Source organism: Lutra lutra, chromosome 11, assembly GCF_902655055.1.
Source record: "Lutra lutra chromosome 11, mLutLut1.2, whole genome shotgun sequence".
In the NCBI taxonomy this organism is placed as follows: Eukaryota; Metazoa; Chordata; class Mammalia; order Carnivora; family Mustelidae; genus Lutra; species Lutra lutra.
Genome location: NC_062288.1, coordinates 79,193,816 through 79,206,816, shown reverse-complemented (window position 1 = coordinate 79,206,816; position 13,001 = coordinate 79,193,816). Strand labels below are relative to the sequence as shown.

The window sequence follows — 13,001 nt, the reverse complement described above, 5'->3', positions numbered from 1 at the left end:
AATGATATAATGATTCAAAGAAGGGCTTATAGGTTCCCCAAAGTATGTTCCATGAAATATAGGTCTTTTGGAAGTCACTTTGTGGGTGTGAAGTCAAAAGAGAATGGTGTAGACCAACTAACCTAACTTTTGGCAAAAAAGTTTTAAATAGTTTTTGCCTATTTTTACTGTCAGCAGTAAGTCATTCTGTCAACATTTATTTTTTCTAATTTAATAAAGCTGTTTCTTAAAATATGGTTAATGAGTTGTCATTGTTTATACTGGTGATAATTCAGCACTTTAAAATTTTTATTTCCTAAGGAGAAATAAAACATTTTTGATGAAATCTCTTTGACTATTAAAGAACCTATGACCAGGAGAGTCTTTATAAGTCAGCTGCTCTGATGACTAGTTTGTGTTGAAAACGCTGAACTAAGAAATCATGTGGGATCATTTGTTCTATCATGTGGTCATGAGTGAAGAACTCATATGTGGCAGCTAAGATCAAAACAAAAAAAAATGTCACAAAGCTATATGGAAACAATTGACATCCATTTACTATTCTTTTTAAAATTATAAACGAAAGAAATATTCTCTGATGACAGACATCTGTCTGGCATCACTAAGAAATCATTCCTGGGAACGGATAAGTTCTTGAGTTAGCTCTAAGTTTTCCTTTTTCAGTAAGTCACCAATTATGCACATGATATGATTCATATTCTATGAATACACCAATTTCTTTGTTAATTTATAGCAACCCTCCTGAGTGTCAATAACAAAAGTCATTATGCGGACGGTACACTATGCTATTAAATTTAAATTTTTAAGTGGGATTCCTTTTCTGAAAAATATTAATCATATTTCACGTGCTACCTCAGATGCTGTCCATTATTATGGCCCGGAAATTGGTTTATATACATTGGAGTTCTCCTACGAAGTTCACTTGATTGCGGGGCGCTGGGAAACAGAGTCACTGAGGCCAGGGGGGCCTGTAAGAGACTCGATGGGTCCAGATCTAACCTGATCAGCAGGACAGTGGGTTATTGGGTCAGGGCTATTGGGTCAGACTGCCAACTTCTAATTTCAGCTCTACCACTCTTTGTGACCAGGGGCAAATTAAATCCCTAGTTACTTTAGTTTCCTCTTCTGGGAAAGCCTGCCTCATAAGATGGCTGAGAGGATTATATAAATGAATACATGTAACGAATGCAGAACCATGCACGATGACAATAAGGGCTCCACAAATGTGGTTATGATTAAAATTGAATATCTATCAGGGGCCAATAGCCAAGCTATGCACATTATGCAATGTATCTATGCGTTAGTATTAGCTCCATTGATAGACATTCTAAACAAATAGCACTTGTTTGATAGAAGGTCAGAATTTAGACACAAGCTCATATGATTCTAACATCCATACTCATTTCCTTTTATCATTCTAAATTTAAAAGAAAAATGCCTGGGTTCATGCTAGCTTTGCAACATGGCACAAATAAATTACTTGCTCTGAGCCTCAGTTTCATCACATTTAAAATGGGATACAAATAAAATAAAATAAAATAAAGTAAAATAAAATAAAATATGGGATACCAATGTAAGTTCGTCTTTGGTCTAGAAAAAAAAGAAGTACCATTCTGGTAAGTAATGTTGATACAATTTTATTGTAAACCTAAAACTGCTTTAAAAAATTAAGTATTTTTTGAAAAGCAGCTATAAAATGAGAACTCGAGGTGGGATAGAGCTTACATTGAACTGAAAATACAGTTCAGTTATAGTATGCATGAGGGGCTGAAAGTTAATTGACAGCTGAGGATGGACAGACAGACAAGATCAAAGTTATCTAAAGGAAAGTTGAGATAATTTCCTTGGGACAAGTTTTTCAGAACTGAATTATTGTCGAAAGTAATGATTATATGCTTAATGTCTTATAGCCACATATAGGAATTAAATGTGTTCACTTAAAAATGCAAATCAGTTATATAGACATCAATTTATTTAGCACCCATTTAATTCTCGATGATAAGTGATACTTCTTGTTATACATAACAAAAAAAAAAAATGAAATTGGAAAAAAACCCTGCCTTAGAAATTCACATATATACGAGGTCATATTGGTTTCAACAAGGACACATGTAAGCTAGTAATATTTATATGTTTGAGAATTAAGAAATTATTGTGTTTCTTTCTGCTATTATTAATCTTAAACACCTTTACAATCACTTAATAAATATTAGCTTATTTAATTCTCAGTGAACTTAAATAGCAACATATATGTAGTTAAATGAGGCCTTTCTAATGATAATAAAAATAACTGTGGGCATTTCCATATTAGGGAAATAAAATTCATTATATGTAAAAATGATTAAAATTAAATTAAAGGCATCAAACTGTGCTAAAGGGTTTAGATGTTATCTTTCCTGTCATTAATCAATTAATTAGTAATATATAGATGTTCATTAGAAGGTTGGAAAATAAAAAATAAATTTTAAGAATAGAAAGTACAGATGAGGGGCGCCTGGGTGGCTCAGTGGGTTAAGCCTCTGCCTTTGGCTCAGGTCATGATCCCAGGGTCCTGGGATTGAGCCCCACGTCGGGATCTCTGCTCAGCAGGGAACCTGCTCCCCTCTCTCTCTCTGCCTGCCTCTCTGCCTACTTGTGATCTCTGTCTGTCAGATGAATAAATAAAATCTTAAAAAAAAAAAGAAAGTACAGATGATATTTTGGATTTCAGCGTACCTCTATACATGCATACTATGTTTCAGTTGTGCATTATATACAAAGTACGTATTACATGTGCATACATGATACAAAAATGCAGTTAAACTGTTCACTGTGTTTTGTAATCATCTTTTTTAACCTTAATGTAATATTAGAACATGATAGAGGGGTGCCTGGGTAGCTCAGTGGGTTAAGCCTCTGTCTTTGGCTCAGGTCATGATCTCAGGGTCCTGGTATTGAGCCCCGAATCAGGCTCTATGCTCAGTGGGGAGCCTGCTTCCCCCTCTCTGCCTGCCTCTCTATCTACTTGTGATCTTTCTCTGTCAAATAAATAAATAAAATCTTTTTTAAAAAAAGAACAAGATAGAAGTATTTTGATGGTGATGGTGGCGGGGTGGGTTATTGGAATATAGTTAGATCTGCATATTAAAACAAAACAAAACACTTGGGACACCTGGGCGGCTCAGTCAGTTAAGCGGCTGCCTTCAGCTCAGGTCATGATCCCAGGGTCTTGGGATCAAGCCCTGCCTTGGGCTCCCTGCTCAATGGGCAGTCTGCTTTCCCTTCCTACTGCTTGTGCTCTTTTGTACTCTCTCTCTCAAATAAATAAAATCTTTATGTATGAAAAAAAAACTACCCTAATGAGGCTACACTGAGACTGCTGGGTCTAGAGGCAGGAAGGTAGGTGAGACAACTATTGCAATCGTTTGGGGAGAAGGTGGTCACAGTCTGCATCAGAATGGTAGGGAAGGGGCTGGGACACAAGAGACCTGTAGCAGGAAGTTTTAAGTAGTGAAGGAGAGGGAAAAAAAAAATCTAGAAAATCTTTTGGAAACTTTTGGGCTACTGGATGGACTCATGAAAAGGGAGCGAATAGCTTGTTCATGAAGGGAGGTGCAGGAAGAAATGTTCAGTTATTTTTCAAGCTCAAAATGCCTATGGGATATGCAGGTAGACTGCCCAATGGACATTGGCCTAAAATGCTTAAGTATAGACTACTGAGGAAAGGACAAATATGGTGATATTTATTAAAATACTGTTTGTGGGGATCAGAGTCATGTTTCTTTGACTATTCACTCACTGGGAATTATGAGAAGTTGCACATGTCCACCCTAGTGACGATTTCCAAACTTTCTGGAATGATGATTCTCTACCATTACTTGTTCAAATTTGTGTTTCCCTTTGCTTAAAAAAAAATCCACTGGCTCACCAGTGGGCATCGGTTTAGATCCAAATTTTTGGCATAACAACCAAAACCCTTCACAACTGAGATCAGTTGTTCTCACCAGAGTGCCTCTCCCTTCTGCTTCTCGTTATTATCCTGTATTCCACCTCCACAGATCTACTTGCTGTCCCCCCATGATTTCACCTCTATCTAGAAATCCTAGTGTGCTCTGGGACCACGTGAAATTCTTTTCTATTGTGAGAAATCCTTCCTGGCTCCCACTCCCTTCTTGCCTCAAAGAGGTCGTTCTCTCTTTGCTGTACTGTCATAACATGACACTTTCTTCAGACATATCATACTCTATTATAATTTCTTATCTTCAGGAAGGTATAGCTTTTTCTTTAAGCTTCCTCAGAGTTTGATATGTATGTATCTCTATATATATAAATTGCATAGTACATAGTATAACATTTTCCCAAGAGCTAGACAACCTAGATAGTACACCTATAACATCTGCTGAATAAATTTGGGATTTGAGTCACTTTGGCCCTTTGTTCAATATGTGATAGGTATTACACCATGTATTTAATAAGTACTAAATGTCAATCCAATTCTTCCCCGGTTTCTTGGCATGTAATGATATCCCTCTTGGTTATAAGAGAACCTGAAGTTAAAACTATTGGAGAGAAGAATCAATATCTCTTCATGATGTATGTAAATTAATAGAGCACTTCCTTGTGCAAGATTTGTCGGTTTGTCTGAGAACCAGGCTGACCATCTATTTCTATTCTTCACTTTAACATACAATGCTGTGATGAACCAGTGGTGGTGAGAGTGTGGGAAAACAGGCATACTTCTACATTATTTATGGAAAGTACTTTCGCAGGATCTATTACACATTAAAATACTCATTCTTTTTAATCGATTAATTCTACTTCTATTTTCTTTCTTACAGAAATAAGACTGCACGTATGCAAAAATGTATATGCAAAAGAATGATTACTGTAGTAATATTTATGACAGCAAAACGTAAGAGACCATTTGAATGCCTGTCAAAGAAAGACTAAATTAGTCAATACATTTTATTCATGTAATGAAATATTACATAGTAACTAAAAAGATGGAGGTCATTATGTATCTACTGATCTGAAAAGATGTACATACATCATACATATTAGAGTTGGGGAACACCAGAAAGTTCAGAGCACTATTATAGCACAGTTTCATTTTTATTTAAAAATACATATATATGCAGATTTGTATTTAGATATGTCAGTATCAATCTGGTCAAGATCTGGAGGGATATACCCAACAGCATTCACTATCCAGATTCTAAGTGTGGGTCAGTTGGATGAGATGAATGGAGAGATTTTCAACAACTATTTTATGTAAGGTTTTTTGGATTATGAGTAATTTTTTTTTCTCTCTTCAGTGATTCTCTGTATTTTTTTCAGCCAAAAAACAAAGAAAAAAATAATTAAGAGAATAAAACAGATAGGTATGTATTGATCTAAAAATATATCCATAATATTACAAGTGAAAAATGTAGGTTACAAATGAAAATTTATGTTGAATTGCCTCACTTTTTGATAAATATATATGATAGTTAAAAGACTAGATGTGTGGGGGCACCTGGGTGGCTCAGTGGATTAAGCCTCTGCCTTCAGCTCAGGTCATGATCTCAGGGTCCTGGGATCGAGCCCCGCGTTGGGCTCTCCACTCAGCAGGGAGCCTGCTTCCCCCTCTCTCTCTGCCTGCCTCTCTGCCTACTTGTGATCTCTCCCTCTCTGTCAAATAAATAAATAAATAAAATCTTTAAAAAAAAAAAAGACTAGATGTGTGTATACCAGGCCGTGAAGCAAGGGTCAGGATTAGAAAAATACTCATAGTTTGTTATATACATTTTGTATCATTTGGAATAAAATGAATGAAAATAATAAGATAAATAACTATTAATAAAAGGTCATCAAGGTTTGTTTTATACCCTAGATATATTCTTTAAAAGTTCTGTGCAAATTAAAATCTTAGTAAGGAAAATTATATTTTAATTAGAACAATAGAGTTTTCAATTATGCAAAATATTCTTCTGTAAAGAGAATATAACCTTTTGTGATATTAATACCTACGACTCCCAGCTGCCCATTTTGTCCTATTTAATGCTTGTCCTTCAGAGAAATAAAAGTCAAGGTTTCTTAATTATCTGTTTAAGGTTTATCAGAGAAAAATGTCATTATTTTGCTTTTATTAGCACTCTCTGGGACACTGCAAGCCCCACTACTATGCATCCACCCCCTTTTCCTTTTCCAGAGAGGGTATCTGTTCCTGGCAGGTGAAGCTCTATTTAGCATCAATGCAGTTTCAATTTCAAGATGGAAGAAAGAGAGTTACTACTGCCTGAACTTACATATAGGGAACAGATGACTGGAGCTGCTGGAGTTAAAAAAAAAATTCTGTATCAACAGCTGTCCTGTGCGGCTTTCCCCTCAGCGGAATGAGCTCCCCTTCCTCATGGATGTTGAAGCCCTACTGTTGGCCCAAAGTCAGTCTTGATCGGCCTGTTTGAGCTTTCTACTTGCTTTCAACTCATGATTTAAAGAGCTCTTGAGTATCTGAATATTTAAATTACATTTAAACAGAACAGGTCACAACATCTTATGCTTTCAGAGTGAGCAAAGTATGACTTGTTCCCAGTAATCATTACAAATGAATGCTTTCGACAGATTCAAGAAAAATAAACCAAACGAAGGGTTTAAGTTCTGTTTCTTTACTTAAAATCCTATCTAACCTGACCTCCAGGTCCGGACAGCCAAAAGAAAAAAAAAATTGTCTCTGTCTTAGTTGGAGCTCAGTTTCCAGAAAATGGAAATAAAGGCGATATCACAAACCTCTGAAAGTGTAAAGAAGAGACTGTATCAAAAAGTACCAAAAAATAGACTTTCCTAAATATCAACTAGAAGGTGACCAGAAAATATTTTCCACAGTGTGAAAAGTGAACACAAAATTCAGAATTACTTATAGGGTGAAAACTAAGAAGGATGAAATAATTAACTTAGTCCAAATTAAAGTATTGCCTCATTGACAGATAAGTGGAATTCATAAGATCCGAAGTTACAGAATTTCTCTGTTTCTGAATAATAAAGGGCAGTGTTTCTAATGGTCTCATAAAACATGGGAAGACTTTTTGTGCATGGCCACATATATCAATGCAAGAATAACTCTTCAAAAAAGGAGAAATTATAATAATTATTTTAGCTATTAAAGGCACAGCTATGTAGTTTTGTCAGCATATAAAATTCATCCGAAATCTTCATCATCCAAACAAAGCTTGCTTTCCAGGGGATAAATTAATTCAATCCTTTTTTGAATTAATAATGAAAAGGAACTGCATCTCAGAAAAGAAAACCAATGTTTTATGGGGGTGGTCTGCAGCTCCCACTTGAATCATCAAGATTAAGCAATGACTCTTTTTTGGTTATATTTATCTGACCGTTTTCTGTAGGAAAGGAACATTAATAGCTATATAAAGCTTCAACACATGTTGCACAGAAAGGACTATATAATCCTCTATTATTTCTGCCTGTAAATGACTACATGTCTAGCACTAGCTTGGGGCAGAATTAGCTGTCGGAAACTTGACCTGCATCATGGGCTTAATGAAGCTGTAACTTTCTGTTTATAATTCTTTCCACTTTTAACTAGTATTGTATCCAGGGGAAATGAGATAATGTTCCTCTCCTTTTTAGATCATCTGGGCTACTGACCAGTCCTGTGTGTAGGGATGTGCTCATAATCTGAACGCTGTTCAGCTTCTGTGACTTAGCACTCTGCCCATCACTCTGATCCGTTCAGCCCTTGTCCAGGTAGGGCACCTGAAGATTTCCAGTGATGGGAGCAGAGGCTGAGAGCTGGCTGCCTGGAGGCTTGTGCTAACTGGCAGATTTTGAAACATATCTGTACAAAATTTCCTCCTGCCTTTTCCCAGGAGACCATGAACAAGAGCAGAGCTTTCCAACCTTTTAGTTCGGAGTACTTTTCCTTTGGCATCTCCAGGCTTTTTGTGATCTCTTTCTCATTCAGGGGCTTCTCCTTTGTAAACCTATTACAGACTTTGAGGCTTATTATTTTTTTTTTTTTTAAGAATCTTTTTTTTTTTTTTTAAGATTTTATTTATTTATTTGACAGAGAGAGATCACAAGCAGGCAGAGAGGCAGGCAGAGAGAGAGGAGGAAGCAGGCTCCCCGCTGAGCAGAGAGCCCGATGTGGGGCTCGATCCCAGGACTCTGAGATCATGACCTGAGCCGAAGGCAGCGGCCCAACCCACTGAGCCACCCAGGCGCCCCGACTTTGAGGCTTCTGACATGCTCAGAGTATTTGGGTTACCTCCACAAAAAGCAAAGGATATTATTTTTCTTACCTAAACTAAATGAACTTTAGTTTACATTTAAGCCACCTCTCCCCAGATTTGGAACAAAGGGCTTTTTTTTTTTTTTTAAAGATTATTTATTTATTTATTTATTTGACAGAGAGAGATCACAAGTAGACGGAGAGGCAGGCAGAGAGAGAGAGAGGGAAACAGGCACCCTGCTGAGCAGAGAGCCCGATGCGGGACTCCATCCCAGGACCCTGAGATCATGACCTGAGCCGAAGGCAGCGGCTTAATCCACTGAGCCACCCAGGTGCCCGGAACAAAGGGCTTTTAACTGAAACATCTATTAAGTACATGAAAGGAGTTTTCAGAGTAGAGATTTATTCTCCTGAGTGTCCTGAAATTCAGGTGTTTGAGGAAATACAGGCTGCGGTGAATCTCTTCTTTCTGAGTCCATTCTGCCTTCCCTCCCTGAGAGTGGGGAAAGGTGTCAGACGAGAGCAGGTGCAAATGTGAGAGCTCTGGTAGAGAGGAGGACATCCTGGTCTCTTTTTCTTTTTAGATATTTATTTATTTGACAGAGGAGAGAGAGAGAGAAAGCGAGTGGGGGTAAGGGTCGAGAGAGAGAATCCTCAAGCAGACTCCCCACTGAGCACAGAGTTCTACCCAATTCATGCCCAATCTTACAACACTGAGATCATGACCTGAGCTGAAATCAAGAGTCAGATGCTAAATGGACTGAGCCACCCAGGACCCCCAAGTACTGGCTTTTTGACCCCATGCAGTGACAGTTCCAAGACCTGGGACCAGCCCTGTCACACATCCCCAACTACCATGCAGCTTCCCCACCTTTTTTTCTTTCCTTTCTAACTCTCCTATTCCATTCTGCCCTTGGACCCCCAAATGAGACATGGCCTCATAATCAACTCATTCAACACAATCACCCTCTTCCTCCATCAAGCCTCTAGTCATCTTTCCTCCTGTTAATATGGAAATTGCTAAATATGTTAGCCTTGCTTTTCTCAGAAAGAAAATTCAGTTTCCATAGCACCATGAAAACCAGAAATTGTGTGGGAAGGGGAAAGAAATTTCCGGACTTGTTGCTCAAGCATACTGAGGGTAGTTGGTGATTTACTCGACTTAAAGGACAGAACTACAGAAGAAGTCACTGTGGCCTCAGGGATGGTATAGCATGGTCTATTGGTAGAGTGGAAGTCACGCTGGAGGCGGCTTAGCTTTTGACAGAGGAGGCGGTGGAAAGATGGTAATATGGCCCCAGGAGTCACAGCACAGAGAAAGAATTACCCTTAAATATGGAATTGACTTACAGGTATGCTGACACAGAGGAAGGAGTTAGTAGAAAGGATGAGTTTGAAAAATAATGAACTGACAGAGCAAAGTTTCCAGGAGGAAGGAAGTAGAGAGATCTGAGGGAAGAGGAGAGATGGATCTTTGAGAGAGGAGGCATACGTCCTCTCAGAGAAAGGAGGAATGTGTGAAGGTATAGAAGAATTTGGAGACATTGTGAGTTCATACCAGCTGACTTTGATCTTGTTAATGATCTGTTGAGACTTAGGACGTAGGAATGAAAGCTTGAGAAGAGTGGAAAAGATTTGGAATGGATGGATCATGTCCTCTGGTGGTGGGCCAGGTGTGTCATCCTTATTTACGATGGGCTACATGCCAGTGTGTCTTAAAATAGGAACAACTGGTTTCAGAAATTAATAAAAGCCTATGCCTGAAGGAGGGAATAATTCTAGAAAAAATGTAGTCTGCATGTTTTGCATCAGGCATGTTTTGTAAGCTTACTGAGTACATAAGCCTTCCTATAGGTGCTTTGGAAAATGTATCAAATGACCCAGGTCATAGCACCAACTTAGCCACTTACTCACTTTGTTGTCTTTGGCATGATCATTAGTTTTTCCCAAATCAGTTTCTCCATTTGCATCCATTAATTCACTCAATAAATATTCACTGAATGCCCACCAAATGCCAGGAGCTCTGTTGGGTATTGTAGGCACAAGTAAACAAGACACTCTGTCCTCAAGTCCCACCAGTCCAGTGGTTCCCTACCCTACCTCTCTACCAGGAGGGTCACATAAGAAACATCAGAATGTATTTCAATAATTCTGGGGTCCATTTATAGAAAAAAAAAACCTATAGAAAAGCAATTTTTTTTTTTCTTGAAACAATTGTTTTGTGATCATGATCTTAACAGTGACTATAGTTTCTGGATAGAAGACTCTATCTCCACACAATGCCCCATGGTTCCTTCAGGCCTAGAACTCCTTCCTACACAGCTGCCCAACCAGGAATGGCAGTCACTGTCCCTCTGGGAAGCAGGGAGCATGGCTTTACACCAGGCTCATGGAATCTTCACCACTTCCTCATGTCTCCAATGACTGGTTGCCCTATTCCTGTGGCTGGCTCCTCTGAAGACATTGGTGCTAATTCCAGCAGGGGCACAACACAGAGCCCTCCCAGCAGCCAAGTGGAAACCAGACAAGCTCTTTGATCTTCAGCCTGGCGCATTCTTTGGGTGGTCAAAACTTTGGAAGGACATGCTACAGGACTGTGCCTGGGGACTGGAAGCCAGGTCAAAGGTAATGTTCTGGAGAGGGTTACTGGGCATAGAATTAAGAGAATTGTCCTTTCTTTTAGACGCTTAAGTCCAGAATAAGAAAAATATTCCCTGAAATGGATCCCAGAGTTCTGGGAAGAGTCTACTGTTACAGCTATGGTCACAGTTTTAATTTCTTTAGAGCCCACCCAGCTGTGTTAGCATACTCAACCTTACCCCGTACTTCCATGTTATCAAACATTCAAGAACTGTCATCAGGGGTAGAAAGCAGTAGTGTCTTTCTCTTCGTTTGTGTTCAGGCTAAGAGAGGGAGAGAGGGAGTCCATTTCTAAAACCGGATTTTGCAGACAAGAAAAAAATACAGACTACAGATTAAGTGAATAGTAGAGAGGAAGACAAAACTGAGATTTCTTTACTTCCTGCTTTCTGTCTTCCTCTGGGAGGGACTTTCTCTATAAGTGGACCCAGAAATTAGACTCAGAGAGCTCACCAGTAAGGGCATGAGTTAATTACCCCCACATCTAGATTTGAGAAAAGCAGCAAAAACTGGGAAGAAGGCAATTTCCTGAGTGTTCATCTCGAAATAATTCATTTCAGTATATCATGTGAATCTTGGGTATCTGGGTAGAAAAATACACTTTCCAGAGTTTCTTTGCCAAGCTTGGGTTCTTGACCTTTTTTATGACACACTTCCTCCTGCCTTTTGTCTCAGATCTCATTTTCTCAACACCCCCCCCCCAAAAAAAAACTCCCCCAAACCTAAACATTTACCTTTTAAGAGCAGGAACTCCCACATATGTTAGGTGAAGAACGTTTTTTATTCCCTGCCTCATTTGCCTACCCTTTCCTCCATTGCTTTCCTTGCTCTCTCTTGTTTTCCGATCTGTCTTGAATGTGAATATTCTCCAGTGAATGACCTTGACACAGAATGCTTGAGAGGAGTCAGGAGGGGCTTCCCTGCTGTGTCAGTAATGACATTTTCCCTCACTGTCTTTTCCCCATTAACCTCAGCTTGGTAGTGTGATTTGTTTCTTTTCTAGGGCTTACGAAGTTCATTTCTCTTCAACTGCTCAACTCAGCACTGGTCCCTATCAAACTTTGTCTTTAATTCAATCCCGCAAATATTTACTGATAATTATGCTTGGTCCAGTGTGAAATCGAGATGTGAATAAGAATCTATCTCTTTTTTCCCTAAAGAACTTAGATGGACACAGCCAAGTGTGGAATGCACCAAAAGCAATCACAGAGCTTCTGTTGGACACACTGGAGAAGAATTAACTGAAGGTACACCAGCATCCCATAAAGGCTTCCCAGGACCACTCCATTTCGCCTCTTTCCGATTTCCAAATTCCTACATCACTTATTTTGGGCTTAAATCAGCATTTTCCACAGTATGTTCCTTGTAACACTAGACCCAAGAGATGTTCTGTGAAAAAACAATTTCATGATCAATTAAGAAGAGGAAGTATCGTATACACATTCTCTTCTTGGAATCCACAATGTATATCAGCACATCCGAGGCTTTCACTAGCAGAGAAGGAGATGAAAATTTGTTTAACCCAGAATTTTCTGAGCCTCACTTTTTACATAGCGCCTATAGGAAAAGTATGTTTCTCAGACTACACCCTTGGAAACATTACACTCATCGATTAATTAAATGATGACTCTGAATGTTTTGAAAATCCCACCTGTTTGCAAGATTTAATTTTTATCACCATGTTAAAAAACTTTCATACCAATTGCATTTTTAAATGTCTAAAATTGTGCTGCCCAATATGGTAGCCACAGTCACATGAAGCTCATCTCACTTGAGGTGCACTGAAGTATAAAATAGAAAATTTTATATTGACTATATGTTGAAATAATTCAGGTATATTTAGCTAAAAACTTTATTGAAATTAACTTCTCCTCTTTTTATTTAATATAAAAATATAGTTTAAAAAAAGAACAAAGTAACAATTGGTAAATGTAATTTACCATCTGCAAAAAAGTAAACACCAACATGCAATAGAAAGATACTTTAAGATAAGCCAAGTGGTATTTCAACTATTTTGCTGACATGTTTATGAGAATATGCTATCTCTCTTTTCTCATATAATATTCAGAGCTCAAAGTCTAAAATTAAAAAAATGAAAAGGTTTAAAAAATTAACTTTGCCTCTTTCTACTTTTTTTAAGTAGAAATGGCTACTA

General features: G+C 38.2%; 1 protein-coding gene across 4 annotated transcripts in view; it reads right to left on the bottom strand.

Annotated features, from left to right (window-relative positions):
• CPED1 (cadherin like and PC-esterase domain containing 1) overlaps positions 1–13,001 on the bottom strand; it is a 281,302-nt gene that overhangs the window by 57,103 nt on the left and 211,198 nt on the right. The window lies entirely within an intron of this gene.